At 40.9% G+C, this 24,457-nt stretch overlaps 1 protein-coding gene across 22 annotated transcripts in view; it reads right to left on the bottom strand.

Annotated features, from left to right (window-relative positions):
- HS3ST5 (heparan sulfate-glucosamine 3-sulfotransferase 5) overlaps nucleotides 1-24,457 on the bottom strand; it is a 263,407-nt gene that overhangs the window by 133,675 nt on the left and 105,275 nt on the right. For all 22 annotated transcript variants that reach the window (XM_065588333.1, XM_065588339.1, XM_065588336.1 and 19 more), the window contains one exon: nucleotides 7,939-8,140. The gene's annotated coding sequence lies outside the window, so the exon portion shown is untranslated. The remainder of the gene's footprint in view (nucleotides 1-7,938; nucleotides 8,141-24,457) is intronic.

Below are 24,457 nucleotides of genomic sequence, written 5' to 3' on the forward strand. Positions count from 1 at the left end.
ACCCTTTCTGTGGATGTACTGTGTAGCAAGGTGGTCTGGTGCCAAAAGAGGGCCATCCATTGCTCCACCACAGTTCAGGAACCCCATTTATGCAAATCCATTCACTACATCCTGAAGGTTACTGAGAGTCACAGTCCTGTGTAGTAGAAGACTACTGATGGCCCTGCACACTTGCATAACAATGGCCACACAGTGGCTTTTCTTATTCCAAAAGCTTTTCCCACTGACCAGTAGCAATCCAGAATTGCAAGTTTCCACAGTGCAATCACCACTTGCTTCACCACTGTCAGTGCAGCTTTCATTTTGGTGTCCCTGAGTGCGAGGGCCTGGGTGAGTGCAGCACACAGATCCAGCCTCATGCCTGTACATCCAGAAGTTCTGCAGCCACTGCTAATCATTCCCAGCCTGCACTATGATGCAATCCTACAAGTCAGTGCTTGTTTGCTGGGTCAGAATTAGTGCTCCACCATCTGCAGCTGCTCCGCGAGCATCAGCAACAATCTTGCATTTGTTCTCACTATGTCCCACAGCAATCCATCCACCAAGAAATCATCATGTTCTGCACTAATTTGGTTCTTCTTATGGCTCTGCAAATACCAGAGGATCATGCATCCTGTGTTTGCAATGCTTATGACAATAGTACAGAGCTGTGCAGGCTCCATGCTTCCATCAGAGGTGGCAGACAGTGAGGAGGGCCACATGGATTCATGGGATATTTTAAAAACATGCAAAAATTATGGATATAAATGGTATTATGGGTTTAAGACAGTTGAATGCTGGGAAGTTGACACCTTGCTCCCAGTCACCCCTGCAGGACTCATTTCTGCCCACCCTGCATTACCAAAACTTCCCAAAAGACAGTGTGCTGGACAGTGACAGTTTGCATACTGGGATACCAATCCATGGAGCACTGTACTGTGCATCTTCTGGTGAGTACATGCAGCACCAATGCAAGTAGCCAAGTATGCATGTTCACAAATGATATACTAACTACAGCAGCTTTATGCTGACATAATCTGCATCAACTGAAACTTGCAGTGTAGACATGGCCTTATTCCGCACAGACCTCTTGGACACTATCAGAGAGATAGCTGTGTCTTCAAAATGTCCTTCACTCATTGTTCAGTGGAGCCACTCTGCAAGAGACTGTGCACAGGATGAGAGCCAGAACAGCTGTGTAGACACTGCTCCTCCATGAAGATGGTTTCTTCTTAGAGTTTGGAGGCAGGATATACAGTCTGTTCCTCAAAAAGGGGCAAACCCTGGCTCCCCCAAAAGTATGATTGGCAAGGGGGGAGGGATAGCTCAGTGGTTTGAGCATTGGCCTACTAAACCCAGGTTTATGAGCTCAATCCTTGAGGGGGCCACTTAGGGATCTGTGGCAAAATCAGTACTTAGTCCTGCTAGTGAAGGCAAGGGGCTGGACTCAATGACCTTTCAGGGGGTCCATTCCAGTTCTATGAGATATACGTCTTCATATATTATTATAAGACCTAAGTCCTTATGCATACTCAATTCCAACTTTCCTAACCATGCATCAGTTTTCTACAGCATTCGTCACTATAGCTAAGATTTCCAGGGTAAATTACATCTGTATGGTGAGGTCTCTAAATGACTTCATTGGGTCACCTGCTCTTCTCCTCCCAGGTAAAAAAGGCTCTACTCGGGGTACATACATATCAATATAGGTACAAATCAACATCATGGCAGTTATGTCAAAATACCTTATGGAAGGGGGCTCTGGTACTGTACTCAGAAGGTGATCAGACTCTGCATTAGTCTGATTTCCCCCAGAAGCTTCTTTTATAACCAACCCCCCACAGAGAATGTTCTTACATCTCTAGTTGTCACATACTTCATCCTGGTTCTGTAAGATATGCTGTCTCAGGAGCGCAGCTGCCTATGCATGTGACAAATAAAGATATAGATAGGTTGAGATCCATTCAGGCTCAGTGAATAAATGGCAACTGGACATTGGTCCAGTTCTCCAAAGCCAATGGTCAGGAACTAATCGACAATATCCTGTTTTATGGAGGGGGTGGGGTGTGATGTGTAAAAGCTGGAGTCTCTACCTTGCATCCACCTTCAGCTCTAGTTATAGTGAATTGCAACGATCCTGTGTGGAGAATGCATAGTTCACTGAGGCTAGATCCTCCTCTGGGAGAAAATGATGAAACTGCCTAGTGAGTTATAATGGAAGAAGGCTTTATTCACCAGTGTTGCTGCCTCATTATCTAGGCTTAACGAAAAGCTGAAAAGACTGCAAGGCTTCGCATTACTTTGCTGAACAAGGCTCAGATGCCTTTAGTGGAAGGGGATTCAACCATAGCTGTCTGGAGCGGAGCTCTGGTAAATATTTTTAACCCCCTAGCGGGGACCACAAGCTGGTTTCAGGGGATCTGCAGGGTCCCACGGGGTTGAAACTCCAAGCCCCGTCACATCCCTCCTCAGGGGGTGAAAGGCCTGAGACCCCCCCTCCCCAGTTGAAGCCTTGAATTGTTATGTGTGTATTTGGGGGAGGGAGGGAAAGGGGGACTCCGGGATATAATCTATGAGAATTTAAGCCCTGGAGAGAAGGGTTCTAGTGCTCAGTCTGAGGCCACAATTCAGCAAGGTTCTTAAGCATGTACCCAATTTTATGTATGCGCATAGTCTAATTGAGGATATGTGCTTAAAGCTAGGCACATACCTAAGCCTTGCTGAATCAGGAAACAAGCATTTCCCTAATATGATCAGGGTCTTGCCCAGAATCAGTTTGAGCTAGAGGTTCTTCCAGGAGCTGTTCTCCTCTACATATTGTGAAGGCTCTGATTTAATCTGTGGAAAATTACATACATAGTAATCTACAGAAGCATTCACCACCTCTCCAAGCAGTCTCCTGTAAGGATTAGGGGGGAAAAATGGAGGGGGGGGGGAAGGAGAAATGGTAGATCACCCGTGGGATGCTGCAGGTAGAAGCTAATGGGGAGGAGGAGCAATTTACCCACCACTGTTCTCTGGGTTCTTTTGGAATCAGTTTGTGTGTGGAAGGACTGCAAGACCAGGCCAGATGCATTCAGTGTTGGGAGAAAAACAAAAACAAAAAATATTCTCCTCAGTGACCGAAAGAACAAAAAATCCTTGTGAACTAGTATAACCAGGAACAACCTGAATTAATGGTACTAGTAAGTGGAAAATTAATGCACAATAAAACAGTCTTAGTGCTACCACAATCCCACATCTCAGTACAGATAACAGAAAAACAAAAATGGTTTCTTTCTCCAGTGAATTTTGGCCAACTGACATTTTTAAACATTTTCATTTTACTTACATGGAAAGGACAATATTCAAAGTATAACTTCTCTATTTAATACTTTTCTTGTGGTGTGTTAGAAAGGTTAATGTATTAAATTTGCATTTTTCTAGACAGATTATTTCTCTTTTTGCTTTTTTCTCTGTTCTGCTTCTTTAAATAGAAGTGGTATAAAATGACTCCTTCTTGAGAGGTTGTCCGAAAACCTAGTTTCCCCCTTCCCACCAATTTTCATGCTCTACAAGCTTTGCCATAATAAACCACTTTGCATGTATTGAAAACGAGTATTACATTAGATGAGGTCATTTAAGTGTATCCCATTTCACTTGGTGAAACTAAGCAGCTTTGCATTATAACTAAGTTGAGCTAATGAGAATATGCTTGAAGTGTGTGTTACCTGGAAGTGAAGTTAGCTAGTTATATTGTGCTGCAACTTATGAGTCTGCAAAATGATGGCAGGAATCCTGCTGTGAGGGAGATAGGAAAATTATTATAATCTGCATTCCTAAATTGAATGAGCATTTTGCTCAGCAGTAACCTCTTGACAGCAAATAGTCTGAAATTGTGTCCTGCTGTTTAAAATGCTGGTGGTTTTTTTTTTTAAACCAAGTGAAAATTTCCACATTTCTTTAAATCAAAGAACTTTAAAATCATATATGGTTAAATTACTAAAACAGTGAAAGCTGCTTATCATCCCTTTTTAAGTGAAAACTGTTTGATGTCCACATTTTTTTGACAGTTAGGGACAAATGACTAGAATTTGTTTCAAGTATCAGGGGGTAGCCGTGTTAGTCTGTATCTACAAAAACTAGAATTTGTTTGAGGCACAAAGTGGGTGAAGTAAAAATCTTTTATTGGACCAACTTCTGTTGGTGAGAGAGACAAGTTATGGAACTTACACAGGGGTCTTTTTCAGAGACCTTGCTGTTCACCAGTTCATGGTCTTTTTCTTTATTTATATGATCTTTTTAATACACTATTGTCTGAAGAAGAGCTCTATGTAAGCTCAAAAGCTTGTCTCTCTCTCTCACTAACAGAACTTGGTCCAATAAAAGATATTACCTCATCCACCTTACCTCTGTAATATTCTGGGATCTACACAGCTATAACAACACTACATAGAATTAGTTTGGGATTCCCCACTATGGTCTTCATTATTTAATAGGTGGTACATGTGAAGCTTATCATAAACTTCCTTGTTAAATTATTGCCTTGACATTGAAATAAGTTGAATGTTTGCAAGAGTGTTTTAGTCTGTATAAAGGGAAAATGTAATCTGAATAGCTACCCTGAAGTGGTTAGCAGTTATGATACAGCACACATCAGTAAACCCAAATATATATGGCAATAGTGTATTGAAAAGATCATGTAAATAAAGAAAAAGACCATGAACTAGCAAACAGAAAGAAAATGATCTTCACCAACAAAAAAGTGGAAAATAGTTTTAGCCATTCAAATCCTTTAGCTAAGAGAATAATGGGAGAGGGTATAAGTAAAAAAGCCTGAGGATTACTAAGCTTTGGAGAGAACTGAAATTGCCTAACAATTGTTTTCTGTTACTTTCTTCAAGTAATACGTGTGGTGGGGCAAACTGCAGTGCTTCCCACATTGGTGTGCAAAGGAAGGGGAGGCAAGCATAGAGATCATCTTCCTGCCCATCCTTTGTTCACGTGGGTACGGACCAAGGCAAATGCTTTGTAGGGTGAATAGGAAAGGGGATAGTTGTGTGGACAGTAGTGCTCGAATCCCTTAAAAAAAAAAAAAAGAGATGTTTCTAGCCTTGGAGTGGCACCTCTCACAAACCTGCTGTTCACTGACATCACAGAAGGTTGTGTGCTACACCTTTTCACAGGAGAGGTAGTGGTTGGGTGCTGGGGATCCTGCTGGCCCCAACACTCTAGGGATTTTGCCTGTGTTTGCACCACGCACACTGTAGAATGCCTCAGACTGATGCCATTTGGCTTTTTTCCCTCTCCTCTTCTCTGCAGGTATTGAACGAAGAGAGACCATTTCACCATGCAAATACCTAATCAGATTAATCTGGTGGTTCCTGATATTGGGTCAAATCTTAAAGTCCTTACCCATTCTTACTTAGGGAAGATTCCCATTCACTTCAATGAGATTTTTGTCTGAGAGAGGACACCAGGATTAAGCAAAAAATGAATAGTTGGAGAAATAGGAAAGACTGGAGGTTAGAAATACCAGGGCACCACATACTGCAGAATAGAGCTGGGCAAATACTACACAAAAAAGTGTTCACAAACCTCTTGTTTGAATAGAAACTGCTATTTTACTTGGATGTTCTCCATAATCCTTTATTAGTTTTCTGCAAACATTCATATGAGTGTGATAGACTCTATGAAAAAAAATCTAAGGCTTAACAGACTGCTGCTCTGTCCTTCTGTCTCCAGAATGGACCCACAACAGACTCCAGAGTTTAGATTCTGGCCTCACAACCTGATATAAAGTTTGGGACAACTAGGGACAAGTTTCTATGACAAGGAACTTCATCTTTAGTCCCCTTTAGCATGAGAGAATTCTCATGGCAGACTACAATCATTTACAGGAATTCACATTGTTTTGCAAAACAATCTGTCAGTCAACAAGCTATGATAGTCATCATGAATATTTGTATCAAATAATCAGCTTTAAAGTTCTATATTAGAGCTTGCTGAATGTTAAATTTCAAACACCCCCGCCCCCTAAATTTTAACTACGGTATTTCTAAATGGTTGTTTTTATGACCAGTTATAGAACTAGGCAACATCAAATTTCAAAAATTTGACAAAATCTTAATTAAAACGGGTAGGGAGGGAAGAGGAGGACTTTTGCAAAATGTTGCAATCCTCTCCCTTCTCTTCCCCAAACTGATATTAATATTTATATACATACTTCATCCTGCTGCCATTGAACACAATAACAAAACTCTGACTTCATTAGAACATGACTGGAAGTATACTTTGAACTTGGCTGCATTTTTATATTTCTCCATTTATTTTTATATTTGGAATAGGTAATTAGTGCCAATGGGATGCACTCTCCTTTGACAAAGGATTGCTTGTTTTCTGTCTCCTATTTTCGGTGCATCTTTGTATACAGAGCATGGATATGCAGTATGCATGCAGTAGTCATAGACAAAGTAACAGACAGAGAGATTGATTACAAGGCTGTAATTCAGTTGAGGTAGCCTGGTGATATCATCTGCAATGAAAGGAAAGCTCAATCCATATAGTTTACAATGTCATCACAACGCTAAGTTTGAGCTGTATCTTTATTAATCAATATGCCTCCCCCTAACCATTGTAACAGCATATGGAGAAGAACAGATATTATTCACAAAATTATTTATTTAGGAAAACAGCCAGGGCAAATAGATTGTGGTCCATCGAGTATTTTTATCTGAAGTTGGAGAAAATAATTTTGCCGAAAATTCCTACAGAACTTTCGGCAAAAGAAGGAAAAAAATGATGGCAATCACAGACACAGTCAAGGTCAGAATCATCTACTCCTTCTCTCTGTTACATTCAGCAGTGTTTCCAATTCAGTGGAAAACTGCTGTGGAATTTAATTGTCCTTTATTTATGATATTATGACTTGTGCTGGGAGCACCATGAAAGATTTAAATAGCTCATTACTGTTTGGCCCTGCAAGGATGCATATGTACCTATTGCTACTGCAGGATCCCACAAATAGTCATTTTCATGCACACATGAAGAGCTAACTGGTTAGTGTTCATAAATGTAGATTTTTGCACATATACTTCAGACTATTACTTACAAATTAGATAGCAGCTGAACCATTGAATAGGTAGGAATGTATCTGTGGTGGTTTGCTCAAACCCTGCCAATACACCTTCATCCTGACCTACCTCAATTGTTCTCCAAGGGAAGAACTGGAAGCTCCCTTGTTTGGAATACCTAAAACTGGACTGGACAAGGCACTTGTATGGAGCAGTCCTGCACAGGCAGGGAGATGGAATACTTGACCAAATAGGACTTTTTTATTTCTATGATTCTCTGCAGCTGGGTTGGAAAAAAGCTAAATTGAATTGTTCTAAGCAACTGAGGGTCCTATTCAGAAAGGCACTTAAACACGTACTTAATTCCATCTGTAATCAGGATTGCATTTGAACATGAGTTAAAGTGCTGTCCAGAATAGGGATGATTTCCTGAATTGGGTGTTGATCATCTAGAATTCATGTATTGTACAAATATTTAATTAAATTCTGATTATCATCACAGAGCTTCCAGAGAAATGAATAAATGCAATTTATAATGAATTCAGTTTTTCTACCACATTTAACTGTTTTCTCTGTACTTTGGCTAGCTTATTATACAGATAACATACTTCCATTTGGGAGAAATGTGGCCAATTTTTCACTAAAGTGTGATATCTCACATTATCTAGATGGACCAAATTCATGAGCATGTGGAGTCCCATTTAATCTAATGAAGGAATACCTGCTTAACCTAGTGGTAAATTTGGTTCACTGTGTTTTGTGGCAACATAAATCTGGCTAGATTTTTCAATATTCTCAAATATTTACATGCTGAATATTAATCACCACTGTATATAACTAATATACTCTATATTAGTAATGGTTACATTAAATTTGGAAACTTCAGGCTTTTAGAGAGTTCACCAACCTTCGTGTCCTTATGCACATCCAGAGAATCCAATACATCTACCTTAGATCATGAACATTCAAAGAGGATTTAATTCATCTGTCTTCAATACCCAGAAGTCTTCAGTGCTTACTAATGAGACTAACCAAGTGATAAAGCGATTCCAGATATGCAGATGGGAAAATCAGACATCTCTGCTGCAATGGTATGCAACTTGTTGACTCTGAAAAACAGAGAAAAGCCGTTTGCAAAATTCTGAAAAGAAAGATTACTGTTCAAATCTCAGAACAAATACTTTACAACAGAGCCCACTCCATCACAGGGTTACTACTTAGAGCAACCTCATGCACCCTTTTAAAAAATCTCAGACGTTCTATTGAAACACAGAAAGCTAATATCCACAAAAGCAATTTAAGCACCTAGCTACCACTTCAGGTGCCTAAGTCCAAACTTTAGCTCCTCAGAAAACCCCTCAGCTGCCAGCTAACCTGGTATGTGCCTGCATTCCCTGGGCACCTAAGTTTCCAACTAATAAAATGCCCTAAAAATCTAAGCGTGGGCAGCACAAAGCCAATTAAGTCAAGCTGCTTAGTGCCTAACTCATGCCTAAGCTCTGGTAGCCTTCACAAACTAGGCTCCCTCAGATTCTCACCTGTGAAGCCCAGTCTGGCAGGCATTTTCAGAGGCCGCCTAAAAGCATGCCTACTGGATCAGGCCCTGCACTGAGATGGCAGCGCCCTCTTTTTCACAATAGGCCACTATTTAGAATACTCGCCTGGGATGTGAGGCCCTCAGGTTCAAATCCCTCCTCTGCCTAATGGGGAAATAGAACTTGAACCCAAGTCTCCCCCATGTCAGGGGCACGCCCTAGCCACTAGGCTATAAGGTATTCGGCGGGCAGGCTGTTCTCAGTCTCTGCTGTCGGAGCTGTTGCACTTTGTATGAAATACTTAAATAGTGACTGAGCCAGAGAGAGCGAGAATGACTCTACTACCTAGTGGTTAGAGCACTCACCTCGGGGGTAGGAAAGAGGTGAACTGGGTTCCGGTCCCTGATCCATGTAATATTTCAGTACTTTACACAAAGTAGAACAGCTCTAACAGAAGAGATTGAGAGAGCTCCCCTCCCCTTTCCAATACCACATAGCCCAGCAGCTAGAACACTATCCTGGGATACAGGAGGCTTGTGTACAAGTCCCTGCTCCAAACCAGGCAGAGCTGGGGATCTAAACCCAGGTCTCACACATCCCAGTTGAATGTTCTAACCACTGGGCTATTGGGTACAGTGGGGGAGGAGGGGAAGTTCCACTTTTTTTTTGTTTGGCTTAGGCACCCAGCTCCAGGAGAGGGCTCATGACTCTAGATCCAATGCGGAGGGAGGCACCTCCTTCTGACTATGCCTGTATGTGTTGCCTTCCGCACCGAACACTAGCCAGAAAGAGTGATTTTTAGCCATTTTATAACTCCTAGAAAAGAACCCAGCATTTACAATGGGATTACCATGTCAGATGCTTATCTAGAGTAAAGGCTGATAAAACATACAGGGGGTTGTTTGACTATCCTTGTCTTTTTCTGTTCTCTCCTCAATAAATCATGCATATTTATAAATGTAGCCAGGCATCCATATCCAAGAACTGTAACACAGATGTGAATATGAATATGGCATCTAATTGCACCCCCTATATTACCATTCCTAGCTTTGGGCATGAACACAGCCACTTTCTTTCAAAGCAAATCAAGCCCCATGTACTCTGGAATACAGCAAAGCCCTCAAAAACCATCAATGCCAACGTCAGCTGCCAAAACAATAAGCTTGTCAGGGAAGAACAAGTTCTGAGTTCAGAACGAAAGTTAAATTGAAAGGCATTGCTTCAGCAACATCAAGAAGTGTCTGTCTGCTAGAGTTCCTTTCATCCTTCTAGTCAGAGGAACCTAACAGCACCCAAGAAATACCACTGGCTTTTATCACTACAAACATAAAATAGTAGACTAGTCGATTTTATGTAAACTGTCCTCGGTACAACACAGACATCCCTGAATCTGATACTGGAAAAATACAGATTAGAACTCATGAAGCAGTGGACAACAGAACACCACTCGGTGAGCTATTCTCCATCTTTTATTTGCAATGAAAAGTGTTTATTAAAATCCTCTTATCTATACTACATAAATCACTTACACATGGATCTATAATAGTTTATTTCTGGCTGTTATGCTATTGTTTATTTGATATATGGCTTACAATATTGAATGTCTTTTTTCATCAGAAACATTTATTTATTAATAATTCAGCAGATAAATGGTTTTAGATTGAGCATTTTAAAAATGTAGGCAAATCAATGAAAAAGGACACAAGGCCATATATTATATGGATATAATAATTGAATCTCATGCATTAGACTGTTAATGTCCCAAAAGCTCTGTTTTTTCCACACTGTAAATGTTTCAGAATAAACATCTAATAAAACCCATTTCATTTATTGCTTTGTGGAGACTTATTGCTTCTGTGAAAACTTGTTATTGAACACTAATGGAAGTTAATACACATGTTCACATCTAGAAATGGGCTAGAAGAAAAGAGGTAAATTCATCTCAGACTAATGAAGATTACCCCAGAAATAATGAGGGGCTGATTCACATTGACTTTAACAATAGTTATACACAGACTACAGGTAAAGAGCGCAGGATCAGACCCAAAACAGTATTTGAACTAGCATACATGTAGGGTCCTAGCAAATTCACGGCCGTGAAAAACGCATCACAGACCATGAAATCTGATCTCCCCCATAAAATCTGGCTATTTAGGGGAGACCAGATTTCACAGAGTTGGGCAGCCGGAGAGTGCCAGCTGCTGTCCGGGATCCCACCTCTGAAGGCAGGGTCACTGCCAGCAGCAGTGCAGAAGTGAGGGTGACATGGTATGGTATTGCCACCTTTACTTCTGTGCTACTGCTGGCGATGGTGCTGCCTTCAGAGCTGGGTGCCCAGCCAGCAGCCGCCGCTCTCCAGCCGCCCAGCTCTGAAGGCAGCAGCACAGAAGTAAGGGTGGAAGTACTGTGAACCCACTACAATAGCCTTGCGACCTCCCATCCACAATCCCATTTTGGGTCATGACCCCCCCCCCAGTTACAATGCCATGAAATTTCAGATTTAAGTATCTAAAACCATGAAATTTATTATTTTAAAAATCCTATGACCCTGAAATTGACCAAAATGGACCATGAATTTGGTAGGGCCCTACACATATGTGAGACAAGGGAATGATAAGAGAACTGGATGTGCTAAACCTTAGGATGTGGCCCTAAGGGTCTTATCTCATCATGTACAAGGTATATGTTGAGAGACAAAAAAGGACAAGGTTCTATGTAAACTGGTAGCAAAGAATACAAAAGGTTGTGTTGTTATTCTTTCATCACGAAGATGGAGAAGGGAATGGAAAGCGCTGGACGAAGGGTATTCACATCTGATGTGATATGTAGGAAAACTGGACATGCAGTTCTGAAATAGTGGGCCCCCATAAGGAGATTAAAAGAAGTATAGAGTGAGTAATTTAAAGCTTTCCAAGACAACAATAAGGGGATCCGTCCCCGCTTCATATATGAGAATAATGGTGCTGTGGGGTTACTATGACTTCAAGGACTCTATTTGGAGGATGAACCAGTTTCCTACTAAATATATTGAAACTAATCAATATTAATATCATACTAACTATATGCATCTATGCAGACTTTCCTATTAGTTGTGTGCTGTTCAGTTCTGAAAGAAGTGCTGATGTACTGTGCCCACGATAGATTCTTCTCATAAGTGATAGAGTGAATAGAATTTCTGTTCCTGTTTGTGATAGTTATCATCAAGATGAAATTTAGAGACATACTATCATGACAATATATTACACCAATAAAAGCCACAATTCAGCATCTGAAAGGTATGCAGAAGCATATCAATATATGTAAGTAAAAATAAACAATGTATTTGTAACAATCAAAATGAGTACCTATTATATGAAAAAAATAAGTCTCCTGTTAATGAAGAATGTATATTTAATTTATTTTTAAATTCAAGAAATACAAAAGATATGAGTGACCAACCACATGGATTCCACTCTTGCACCCCAGGTGCATGATTTTGGACAGCAGTGTCCTTTGGTATCACACCTGTGCCCTAGATACCCTCACACACAACCTAACCAAGGGACATGAAAGGTAGAGCGGCCCCAACCATCCCTCAGTTCTTTTTTACAGCAGTGAGATGGAACCTGCCACTCCACAGGGTATTAGCATTAATGTTACTTTGTTACTAGGTAGCTTTCCTAGGCAACACCCACTCCTGGGGACAGGGTCACTGGAATAAGGGAGCAGAGTGAGGGTGACATGGTATAAAATTTCCAAGTGCAAAGCTTAGTAGTGGCAGTAGTTACCTGAACCCAGGGCGTAGGAAGCCTGGGTTGTGCTGAAGCTGTTCTGCTGAAGTTCATGACAGCTCTCAAAACAGAAAAATCTCTATTAGATTGATTTACAAAGCTGACAGGACAAAACCATTCAAGAGTACACCTGGGCTATTCATGACCTTTGCAGAGAGGGTTAAGCTTCAGGCAGTAGCCTCAGAGATTATCAGAATTGGTCTCCCACTGCATAAGAACATGTTACCAGCCAGCCAGGTTAGACCAACTAGCCACATTAGAGCTCATCGCAGTAGCACATAGGCAGCCTCCGCTGCCTGTTTGAAGAATGTCCCTATTTCTGAAATTTGTAGGGCAGCCATGTAGAGCTCAGTCTACACATTTATACAATCATTGCTAGAGGCTTCCAGATAGAATGTCCATTTTGGTTGGGCTGAACTGCTGTCATTGTTTAAGTAGGACTCCTAGTACCCATCTCCAAGGAAACAGACATTATTTGCTCATTTCCAAAACTGGAGTCCATATGGACAATCACTCGAAGAAGAAAGAATGGCTACTTACCCTACAGGAAGTGTGATTCTTTGAGCTGTTCACATGAATTCCACAACTCACCCTTGTTCTCTGCTACAACAGAGTTCTCTGGGATTCAGTATAGGCCAAAGAATTGAGGGATGATAGGGCTCACTCACCTTTTATGTCCTTGGATGGGGAGGTGCAAGGACATCTATGGGGCCACGTCTTCGGCCTACACACTGCTGGCCAAAGAAAGATCTTGTGCACATAGGGCCACATGTACACCAAGAGTGGAATCTATGTGGATAACACATCTCAAAGAATCACACTTACTGTATGGTAAGTGAAATAGTGTCCCATTAAGCACATCACATATGTGGTATATGCTATGTATGATGTACAGGTAAACTGATTATCCATATGTCTCAGGAACATGTGAAACCTTCTGCTAATCTGAGGTTTGGATAAATTAATTTCAGTGTCTAAATTAAATTTTGATTCAAGGGCCAAAGTGGATTTCAAACAATCCAAAATTCAAGCAAGCAGAAGTCTGATGATTGAACTGTACTTACATATTTAGGAATACAAGGCCCAATCTTGTCCCACTAAAGTCAGTTTTGCCACTGATTTCAGTGGGTCAAATGGAAGATCAGGCCCAGTTACAGCAATATACAGTAGAAGTTTGCTAACTGCACTTTGCTAATCTATATACTTTATAATTCACACAAATGGGGCAGTCTTCCTCATGTTCTCATAAAAGAAATACAAGCAGAGTCCCACAGTGAGTTACTATATTACTAAGAATGAAATCTTAATATAGAATATGTGCTAGTACATAATAAAATATCAGAAACTGAAACTAGAATAGTTGTCCAAATAAATGAACATTACATATTTTTGTTCACTTACAGATTGCAGAGTCTCCAAGTCAGTGTGAATTAGTGAGGTTCTACTGTACTAAAGTATGCATTTAAGAAAAAAACAAGACTAGACAATACTACGGGCTGGATTTTGCCATCCTTCGTTATGTTGAATGGCACCTGGATTATTTCACTATTAGTCTCATTCATTTCAATAGGATGGCTCATGCTGTAGGGTACTGTTTAGTGCAAGTAAGGATCTCAGAATCTGTCCCTCCGTACGTACAACATAGCTACGTTAAAGCTCCTGCAGAAAATTTAACTTTTGCATTTCCTAACTTCCTTGATTTAAGTGTGTAACCTGAATATTGTGTAAGTGGAAGAAGCCTAATTTTCTCATTTTTGTAAAGAAACAGAGAAAGGAAAATTAAAATGAAAAAATTAAAACAAAACACTGTCTCCTACATGTGGGGGGAAGCATGTGCCATAGGGCTGCTATGTGTTCCTCTCATGCAGGCAGAGGGAGGGAGGAAGCAGCAGGACAGACAGGGAGTGAGTGGAATCTTGACTCCACTCCCACAACATGCCTGGCAGCCTAGTTACACCAATGGGTTGATGTTACACTGCAGCAAATACAGAACTTTTTCAGTTTACTCCCTCCCTGGAGCAATGGGGAGATCAGAAGGGACAGTGACTCACCAACGCACACTACCACACTGCCCCTTAACTGAAGCTTGATTGCAAACTGACAATCTGGCCCAAAGTATTTTGAGAATGCAATTTATATGTCTATATTAAAAAAATGTAGTCCTTTTTGTAGGATCCATAACAAGTGATTTCACCCATATAGTCATACTTCCTAAATGCTTTCTAGGCTGTGCACAGAGGATAATATTTGTATTTACTGTTATATGCATGGGCTGTTCACATTTTGCCTCTGGAGATGCATAAAGATAAATATCAGCTACCCATTCAACCCAGCCCATCTTACCAAATCTTACAGTCTGTAGGCTAAAAAGATAAGCTACGGAACTTGTATAAGCAGGCCTCTTTGCCCCCATGCCATGGGCATCCAGGCTCCTGCACCCCCAAACCCTGAACATCAGCAATATAGGCAAGCCTAAAATAAATAACTTTTTTTTTATTTTTCTGTTTGAGAACTCAGGTGCAGCCTTATGTTAACTTTCACCTCCTGTTCCTATCTCTTTCATGGAAGTTTTGGAAGCTCCCATGAATTGGGATATTTAAGAGTTGACTGAAGGAAACATTAAAAAATGTACCTTACGGAAGACTCTAATACTGATGAAATACTCTTTTTCCAACTCTAATTTCTCTGTTTATTTTATTATTTCTTTTAGCCTTTGTTTCCGCAGCTTCACATCTGGTCAGAGTAGCTGACTGAGAAAGGCTTTACTACATTTCTCATGCAGGCAGATAGTAGAACCTAATCCTATCTAGAACCTCATGGGGTCAGACAATTCTATTCACTCTAAAGCAAAACTCCATCTTTTGATCTCAACCACTTATGTATTAACTACTCCCCTATTGACTGCTACAGAAAACCTTTGCTATGGTAATACTTGTTGTTGGCATTGGTGTTTTCCATTGGCATGTCAGGAATTTCAAAGAAGAACTACCAGGTACATGTGGTAGCATTGTGGGTGCATTACATCCATAACACATGGAATTAGTTTATCACTAACTACTCGGTGTCCTCAGCATTCTAAACAAAAATTTCTGAACTGCAATAGGAACTAAAACCTCCTGTATGTAGTTTGATGTAGCCATGTCAGTCCCAGGATATTAGAAAGACAAGGTGGGTGAAGTAATACCTTTTATTGGATCTGTTGGTGAGAGAGACCAGCTTTGGAGCTTACACAGAAGAAGAGTTCCAAAGTTTGTCTCCTTCTCACCAGCAGAAGTTGATCCAATAAAAGATATTGCCTCACCTGTCTTGTGTCTAAAAAATTCCTGGCCACTGAGATCGCAAATAAGTTATACCCATGCTAACAAAATTAACTAGCTGTTTCCTGTTTTTTTCCCAAAAGAAGTATTGCTCTTTACTACGTAACAGCAGTGTTTGAGTTAGCACAATCATCTCTACCTCCAGTTTGCTTTTGTCGTAATCTCATATCTGCCCAAATACTGCCAACCATAATTACTCTAACAGCAGATTTTGAAAACTTAGTCCTTTTCCAGAGCCAAAGTATCTATTCCAGTTGCAAACAGCCAGGCTGAAGTTTCATAGTATTCTCCTGTCACATTACATTCATTAACTCAGCACTGGCTAATTAAAGCTGGACACCATTTCTTGTATTCATCTACCTAAAATATGAGCATTGATTGATTTCTTGCAGAGATACAAAGGCATGACAATCCCTGTTGAAATGTTTCACTATTGCTTTATAGAGATACCTACCGTGCCTTATTCTGATCTCTCACCAGATTTACAGAGGTGTAACTGCACTGACTTCAGTAGAATTACTCTCGATTTACCCAGGTGTATGTAAGTTCAGAATCAGGCTGGGTCAACTACACAAGCTACTCCCCAAGAGCATATTTTACTTAAGCCCATTAAAGAGACATTGCTAATGAATTTTTCATATAACATCCTATGTCCAGAGTAGGCTTGATTCTGCTTTCAACTATTTGAGTGTACAACCACTGTGTTCAGTAGAATGAGATCACTTTAAAACCAGTGAGATGTCAGAATTAGTTCCAATGATTACTTTTACAGTTCTGATCAGGAACTAGAGACAAAACTAGAGCTGGTCAGGGTTTTTTTTCCAAGTAAAAAAGGTTTTTCCACTGAAATAATATCTTTTTTGATAGAGGAAAGTTTTCATGAAAAACTATTTAACTTCCAGTTTTTTATGTTTATGACTTCTTAAAATGATAAAATAAACATTTATGAATAATCATTAAAATTATGGGAATTAACATTTTCAGCTCTTAAAAAAGTAGGTAATGTTTTGATCTAAGAAAAATGAAGATTTAAAAAAAACCTGGAAAATGGAAACATCTTTAAAATTTTGGATTTTTTCCATGATTTCCTCCTCCCCCCATTTTTTTGACTTGTGCTAGTCACAACAAAGGGATTTGAAAAGAATCTGTCCACAACTTGACATCTCCTACCTGTGGCATTCTGTCACCCTGCAGACTTCTGGAATTGAAAGGGAAGCAATTGTTTTTTTTCATAGGAAGACAATAAAAGGAAGGAGAACTGTCAGAGTGTCATGTGGAGCTAGGTGAGTGACAGAAGCCTCCTTGTTGAGGAAGGAAGATGGATAACTGAAGAAACAGTTGCCTTCCCCTTGACAAATGTTATTTGCATTCTTCCCTTGAAAATAGTCAAGGCCAGCATTACTGGGAGCAGTTTCTGGGTTAATGTAAACTATTTGGTGCTAATGAATTACCATATTATTTTTCATATATGGTAGATTTGTAATTTAATTTAATACACTATTGGAATGTGCTCAACTACCATGATGATCATCACAGTATAAAAGCCTGACTACAACTGAGCTGGACTGTAAGTACACTGAATTAACAGCGGATAGGAATATTGCATTGGCGTACTGTGTACAAGACCTCCCCAGCAAAAAACTCTGTTCATAAGTCTGTTTCTACAGCTCTGGATCTCAGCTGTCGAAAAACTGTCAATTATTATGCCAAACTGTGGAGCATATTGTGGGCTTGATACTCTTGGAGCCCAATCCTTCAGAGGCTCTTCAGGTACAGGACTTGCATTGAAATAAATGGGAATTCTGCACACAGAGAGCTTGCAGAATAAAACATAACAAGTTTACTAGGGACCAGGATGAGAGACAAAAAAAAAAAAAAATCAGTATTGCCAGCACTAAGTGTTCAAACATGATTTTATATGAGTTCTTTTTATTTGTCTTCTGGTTTCTGACCCCTTACGTGCATTCAGGGCAAGCTATTCTCTGCAATTCTAAGGTTTAGAAATTCACTTTTTTTTAATGAAAGCTGAGTATCTCAATGTAATCATTTCATTCCACAGCTTTAAGAAAAAACAAATGTCATGAGTCTCACAATGAAATCACGAGAGTGAAAATGCACCAGCAACAACACAGTCTTTCTAAAGCAGGCAGTAAGCTAGACAGCACTCATATTCTCTTACAATTCCCTCTTAACCCTCTTCTCCTCTGTATCAGATATGAATTGACAGATTAGGGTAAATCTGTCACAACAGGTGCCCTGGAAAAACATCTCACTGGCTATTCCCCAAATCCTAAAGCCCACAGTACGCACTGGCATAATACAGGAGGCCACTCACACATTCCCCAAATAGCAGGCATTCTAGTACTTCCAGGAATGGCATGAGCATGCTCCCATTCGTGTGACCCCACCCACACTGGCATGACATGGTGTGTATGAGATCGTGACACATGGAGGACACCATTTTGAAGAGTACCTTGCAGGGCCCATGCCAGCATGATCTTACACATACACCACATGCAATGTTGCAGGGCTGGAGTGGCACACTCTACAAAATGGCATCCCCCGTCTGAAACCAGACAAAACCATGTCCCACTTTTGTCTCAGTACTGGATGAGGAACATTCGCCCAAAAGAGGACTGTTCCCATCTTTGCTAGCAACTGATAGAGCTACACTGGTGCTATCAATGCCTCACCAATCTACTAAAAATTATTTGAGGGAGGTCAACGAACATGTGGACAAGGGTGATCCAGTGCATATAATGTACTTGGACTTTCAGAAAGCCTTTGACAAAGTCCCACACCAAAGGCTCTTAAGCAAAGTAAGCAGTCACGGGATAAGAGGCAAGGTCCTCTCATAGATCAATAACTAGTTAAAAGACAGGAAGCAAAGGGTAAGAATACAAGTCAGTTTTCACATTGGTGAGAGGTAGATTGCAGGGTCTCCTATGGATTATTGCTGTTCAACATATTCATAAATGATCTGGAAAAAGGGTAAACAGTGAGGTGGCAAAGTCTGTAGATGATATTAAATTACTCAAGATAAAGTCCAAAGCTGACTGTGCAGAGTTACAAAGGGATCTCACAAAACTGGGTGACTGGGAAAGAAAATAGCAGACAAAATTCCATGTTGATAATTGCAAAGTAATGAACACTGGAAAATATAATTCCAACTAGATATACAAAATGATGGGGTCTTATTTAGCTGTTACCACTCAAGACAGAGATCTGGGAGTCATTGTAGATAGTTCTCTGAAAACATCTGATCAGTGTGCAGCAGCAGTCAAAAAAGCTAACAGAATGTTAGGAACCATTAGGAAAGGGATAGATAAGACAGAAAAAAAAAACCCATAATGCCACAATATAAATCTATGGTACACCCACACCTTGAATACTGTGTGTAATTCAGGTCACCTCATCTCAAAAAAGATACATAACAATTGGGAAAAAGTACAGAGAATGGCAAGAAAAATGATTAGGGGTATGGAACAGCTTCCATATGAGGAGACATTAAAAAGATTGGCATTGTTCAGTTTGGAAAAGAGATGACTGAGGAGAGATATAATAGAGATCTATGAAATCACAAAAGGTATGGAAAAAAAGAAGTATTATTTACCCTTTCACATAACACAAGAACCAGGGATCACCCAATGAAATTAATAGGTAGTAAATTTGAAAGAGATATAAGGAAGAAATTCTTCATACAATGCACAGTTAATCTGTGGAACTGGTGCCAGGGAATGTAGTGAAGCCCAGAAGTATAATTGGATTAAAAAAGAATTAAATAAATTCCTGGAAGCTAGGTCCATCAGTGGCTATTACCAAGATGGCCAGATTGCAACCCCATGCTCTGAGTGTCTCTAAACCTCTGACAGACAGAAGTTGAGACTGAACAATTAAGGGGGGCAGGGGGCAGGAGGAGGTGGGGCAACTCAATAAATTACCATGTTTGTTCCCTCTGAAACATCTGACATCATCTGCTGTCGGAAGACAGGATACTGGGCTTGATGTACCACTGGTCTGACCCAGGAAGACCATTCTTATGTCTATGGCAGTGGTTGGAAAATTAAGAAAAATCTTATGATATATAAGGCTACATTTGGCTTCATCTTGCAAAGCCTAGGTGGAGACTCATGCACGTCTAAGAAAATGCTAAAAAGTAATCAGCTGCCAAGATATTCCTGCCTAGTTGCAAAAAAGTTAGCCAAGTACTCTCAGTTGCATGGTGAAGATCACACTTAAACAATGCCTGCCAGACATGCCCATCCATACTCTGCCCTCTGCTCTCTCAATAGTTAAGGGAGAGGGTGTGCAAGGGGCGTGAGAATGATTTCTACTTGATGCAGACACAGCCTCCACTCATGCTTGCAGCAGAGCACAACAACTTTGCTCTCCTGCTGCAAACCCACACAGTGACTTACAGGCTAAATAATGATCATCATTGAAATAAACTTAAAAGCAGAGATGGTGAAAGAGAGGACAAGCTTTTCAGGAGAAGTTTTTTTTCCATTTGTCAAAATTTCAAGTTTGTTCAAGTTTGTCCAACTAGCCTTGCTTAAAAGCCAGAAGAATAACCTTCATTGTAAATATATTAAAATGAAAATGTGCTAAACAGACTTTCAAATCCCAAAATTCACATGGAACAGATGTGGTCATTTAATTAATTTTTGAAAGCAATGAATCTGTGATTACATACACCTCTATCCCAATATAACAATGTCCTCGGGAGCCAAAAAATCTTGCCACATTATAGGTGAAACCGCGTTATATTAAACTTGCTTTGATCCACCAAAGTGCGCAGCCCCACCCCTCCGCCCCCACCGGAGCACTGCTTTACTGCGTTATATCCGAATTCGTGTTATATCGGGTCGCGTTATATCAGGGTAGAGGTGTATATTCACTTAAAAATGTGCAAAGTGGTTGTGAGTGAAACAGTTTCCCATCTGTGTTTAAATCAGTTTTTGCTTAGTAATGCTAATTAAGCAATCCAAAAAGAACAACCATAATAAAACATACTGTAGAATAGCTGTACAAGAAAGAGTATGCTATTAATATATTCAGTGACTAAGACTTATGAATGCAAATATGAGCAGTACAGCTAGGGACAGATCCTCAGCTGAAGTCAATAGAAAGATGTTGATTTACACCAGCTGGAGATCCAGAATGTGGCATGAGGACACAAAATAATTGAATATTTGATTGCCAAAGCTATTTATTCTCTTTTCTCTTCATTTATATGTGGTGCCAGAGAAATCAAATTTGTCTTTAAATTAACTCAAAATACAAGCATTGGTCCAGACTGTGCATAGGCAGGAAGGAGAGCATAGGGCAGAGGGGGGCAAACTACGGCTCGTGGGCCACATTCAGCCCGTTGGCCCCTCCTGCCTGGCCCCTGAGCTCCTGGCCCAGGAGGCTTGCCCCCGGCCCCTCCCCCGCAGCCTCAGCTCATTGCGATGCCGGTGCAATGCTCTGGGCGGCAGGGCAGCGAGCTCCTGGGGCAGTGCAGCTGCAGAGCTCGGCCTGACCCGGTGCTCTGTGCTGCGCCGTGGCGTGGCTGGCTCCAGTCGGGCAGCGCGGCTGCAGCGCTGCCAGCCACCAGTGCTTCAAGCAGTGCGGTAAGGTTTCAGGGAGCATGGGGCAGTGGGTGTTGGATAGAGGGCAGAGGAGTTTGGGGTGTTGGTCAGGGGGCAGGGTGTGGATAGGGGTCGGGAGGAACAGGGGGGTCGAAGGGGGGCAGTCAGGAAGGAGGGGGTATTGGATGGGGCGGTGGGGGGCAGTCAGGGTCAGGGGTTCTGGGGGTGGTCAGGGAGAAGGGGTGGTTGGATGGGGCAGGGGTCCCAGGGGGCAGTCAGGAAGGAGAGAAGGAGTTGGATGGGGCGGTGCAGGGCAGTCAGGGGCAGGAGTTCCGGGGGGAGGGGCAGGGGACAGGGAGGGTGGATGGGGCAGGAGTCCCAGGGGGGCTATCAGGGAACAGGGGGGTTTGGATGGGCCAGGAGTCCGGGGGGGTCGCCAGGGGGCCAGAAGCAGGGCGGGGGGGGGGGGGGGGGGATGAGAGGGCCACGCCCCCCTCCCCTAACCAGCCCTCCATACAATTTCCAAAATGCAGCCCTCGGGCCAAAAAGTTTGCCCGCCCCTGGCATAGGGCATCTTCCCTTGTGCATCCCACACTAGGGAAAAGAACAGTCTGAGTCCCTGAGATCGGGGAGAGCTATGGAGAAGCTGCTCTGGCTGATTTCCTGTTGGGCAACAAGGTCTAGGGAAAGAGGATAGGTGCTCTTTTGACTCTGCCAGGGTACAAGCAGAAGAGCTATCAATGCATTTTACTCCCTCTCATAGAAAGCCCTGTGGATGGGAATAAACTGGCCCCTGGTTAGAAGAAGAACTTTCACATTAATGCCCAGATTTGCCAGCAAATAAAGGATGCTTTTAGGAGAAAATGTTTTATGTAGCAAGGAGATGGGCACAATTAACACAATTTATAACATAACTTGCTGCTCTAGCATGGATATTTTGCTTCTTTCAAACCTACAAATATGCTTCTGATAGAAGATTAGAGGCATGGCGTACAAATTTTTTTAAACTGAGTGGCTGGTGTCCCAGTTTCTGCAGTAGTATTCATATCATTATCCTCTGGGCTTTATGTTTAAAAGATTAGTTTAACATTAGGAAAGAGGCTTTTCTGTGGGTTCCCTGCCCTGTAAAATGTTGAACTCTCTATTTAAGGGGAAAATCAAGCTGGTGATGAGAAAGAGGTTTAAGACAAGATTTCCATAAAGAGAACTTTTTGGGAGTGTAATTTTCTTCTTAAGTAGCATTTTTTTTAAAATTCTGTTTTACAAACAAATGGCTCATTGTCTACATGATGACAAATAAGTTATTTAAAATTATATAATTAATGATTATCCTGTATCCAGAAGCCCTTGCAGGGTATACAGCAGAGTTCACCAGGTTGTAGCAATAAGTTTAAATACCAGGCATAGTCCCCCAGACTCAGCAGAACAAAGTCTCCATCCCTTTGTGCACTTTTTCCTTTATTCTCAAAGACACAGGATAAAAAAGGGTGGGAAACTAGTATTCCTATAAATCACAGGATTAAGTGTGATCCTCGGTATTCACAAGACATTTCACTACACACTTCACCCTTTAGACTTACTCCTGCTCCTTGGCTAATTTGGGGGCCCCACACAGTTTTTACCAGCATCAAGCCCTGCAGTTAAATCCAATGAGTCACCATTTAATTAAGGTTCTTTGTCTCAATATCACAGGTGCCTGAACTTTATAACAGCAAAGGGCACATTGACAACTTGCCAGAAGTGCAAAAGCTAATTTAGTTAGTATATACAGTACATGTAACACTTCAAAAGTACAAAATAAATGCACACAAATATAGCATTTGCTTATGCTTGTGTCTTTCTTGATTAATGCTGAAAAGGTGCTGCTTGTTTGAACCCACTAGCAGGTGGTCAGATCTGCCCATATCTTGTAGTACTACGGATGTGGATTAGGACAAATTTTAGTGTTCCAGATGCTAGATTTGGGCATTTATTTAGAGCTCTTCATAGAAGGAGCTCATGTCCCAATTATTGTTATTTTCATTCCAGTTCTGTCCCTAGATTAACCCCATGTGTTATGTACATAGATACTGAAGGGTTTGTCAGAGATCAGGTGGTGGGGATCATGCCTAGTGGAATGAAGCAAAGCAGGAACAAATTAGGAGCTAACACACCCAAGGACAAATGCTTTGAGCCGCTGATGGCTTACTGCTGCTTCTGGACTTGAGAGCATGCCTGTTGGCTCCTCCAATCAGATGATTCAGCTGCGAGTCCTCTGTTGCTCACTAGGGAGATGGAGCTACCTGGTCCTAGACTCAGCTGCAAGCCCCTTACACGGTTTAAGTGGCTGATCTTACATGTTCCACAAACAGCCAGACACACAGGAGGCTGAATTAAGGTCAGAAATGTAGTCTTAAACCCTTAAAGCAAATTGGGGGTAATTCAGACATATAATGTTACTATTATATTTTTTATAGTTTTAAAACATAAAAAGGCCACCATATAATTTTCACTTTCTTTTCTATGTAATTATAGCCATTTTCTAAAGTAGCCAGAATGTAAACACAGAAGAAGTGTAATTGTCATTTTCAGTGATAGCTAGCCAAAAGTACTATTTTAAAGCTAAAAGCCACTAAACGATTGTCATTTTCCACACTAACGGTGTCTGAAACTCCACAAACTCATCTTGAAGCATTTATTGGTTTATGAAATTTATCGATTACACAAATGACTGGAGCTAGGAATGTTCAAAACTCACAAAGCGCAGCATCCTCAAAGTCGGGTAACAGGGTCTTCACACATTGTCAAGGAGCACAGAAGCATTTGCACCAGAATGGTTTTGATATCAATGGATTGAATAGTCAAAGCTGTGAATCATCCCGAAACCGCTTGTAATAAGCAATACAATAGGTTTTTGTGGTGATTCGTAGCTTTTAAGGAGAGCTGTTTCACTTTCTTAAACAGTTTTGGGGGGTTTTAGTTTTGTATTTTGTTTGGTTTTTAATATCAAAATTATATTACTCAAAAGAGAAAAGACCTCATCTCTAAAACTTTTTCAGTGTCCTTTTATACCTAACCTCCTCCAGAGGACAAAGTTTTTAAGGCCGTGATGAATCTTTCTGGGAGAGTTAAAGGCTAGAAAAGTTAAAACTTTCTTCAAAGCTGTTTGCTGGTCTGATCGGGTGGGCAGATAAACATTTACTGATTTACTCTCTTTCCTTTTCTTATGATACTTCTAAAATAACATTCACACTT

The sequence above is a fragment of the Chrysemys picta genome, chromosome 3 (assembly GCF_011386835.1).
Source record: "Chrysemys picta bellii isolate R12L10 chromosome 3, ASM1138683v2, whole genome shotgun sequence".
Classification (NCBI taxonomy): Eukaryota; Metazoa; Chordata; order Testudines; family Emydidae; genus Chrysemys; species Chrysemys picta.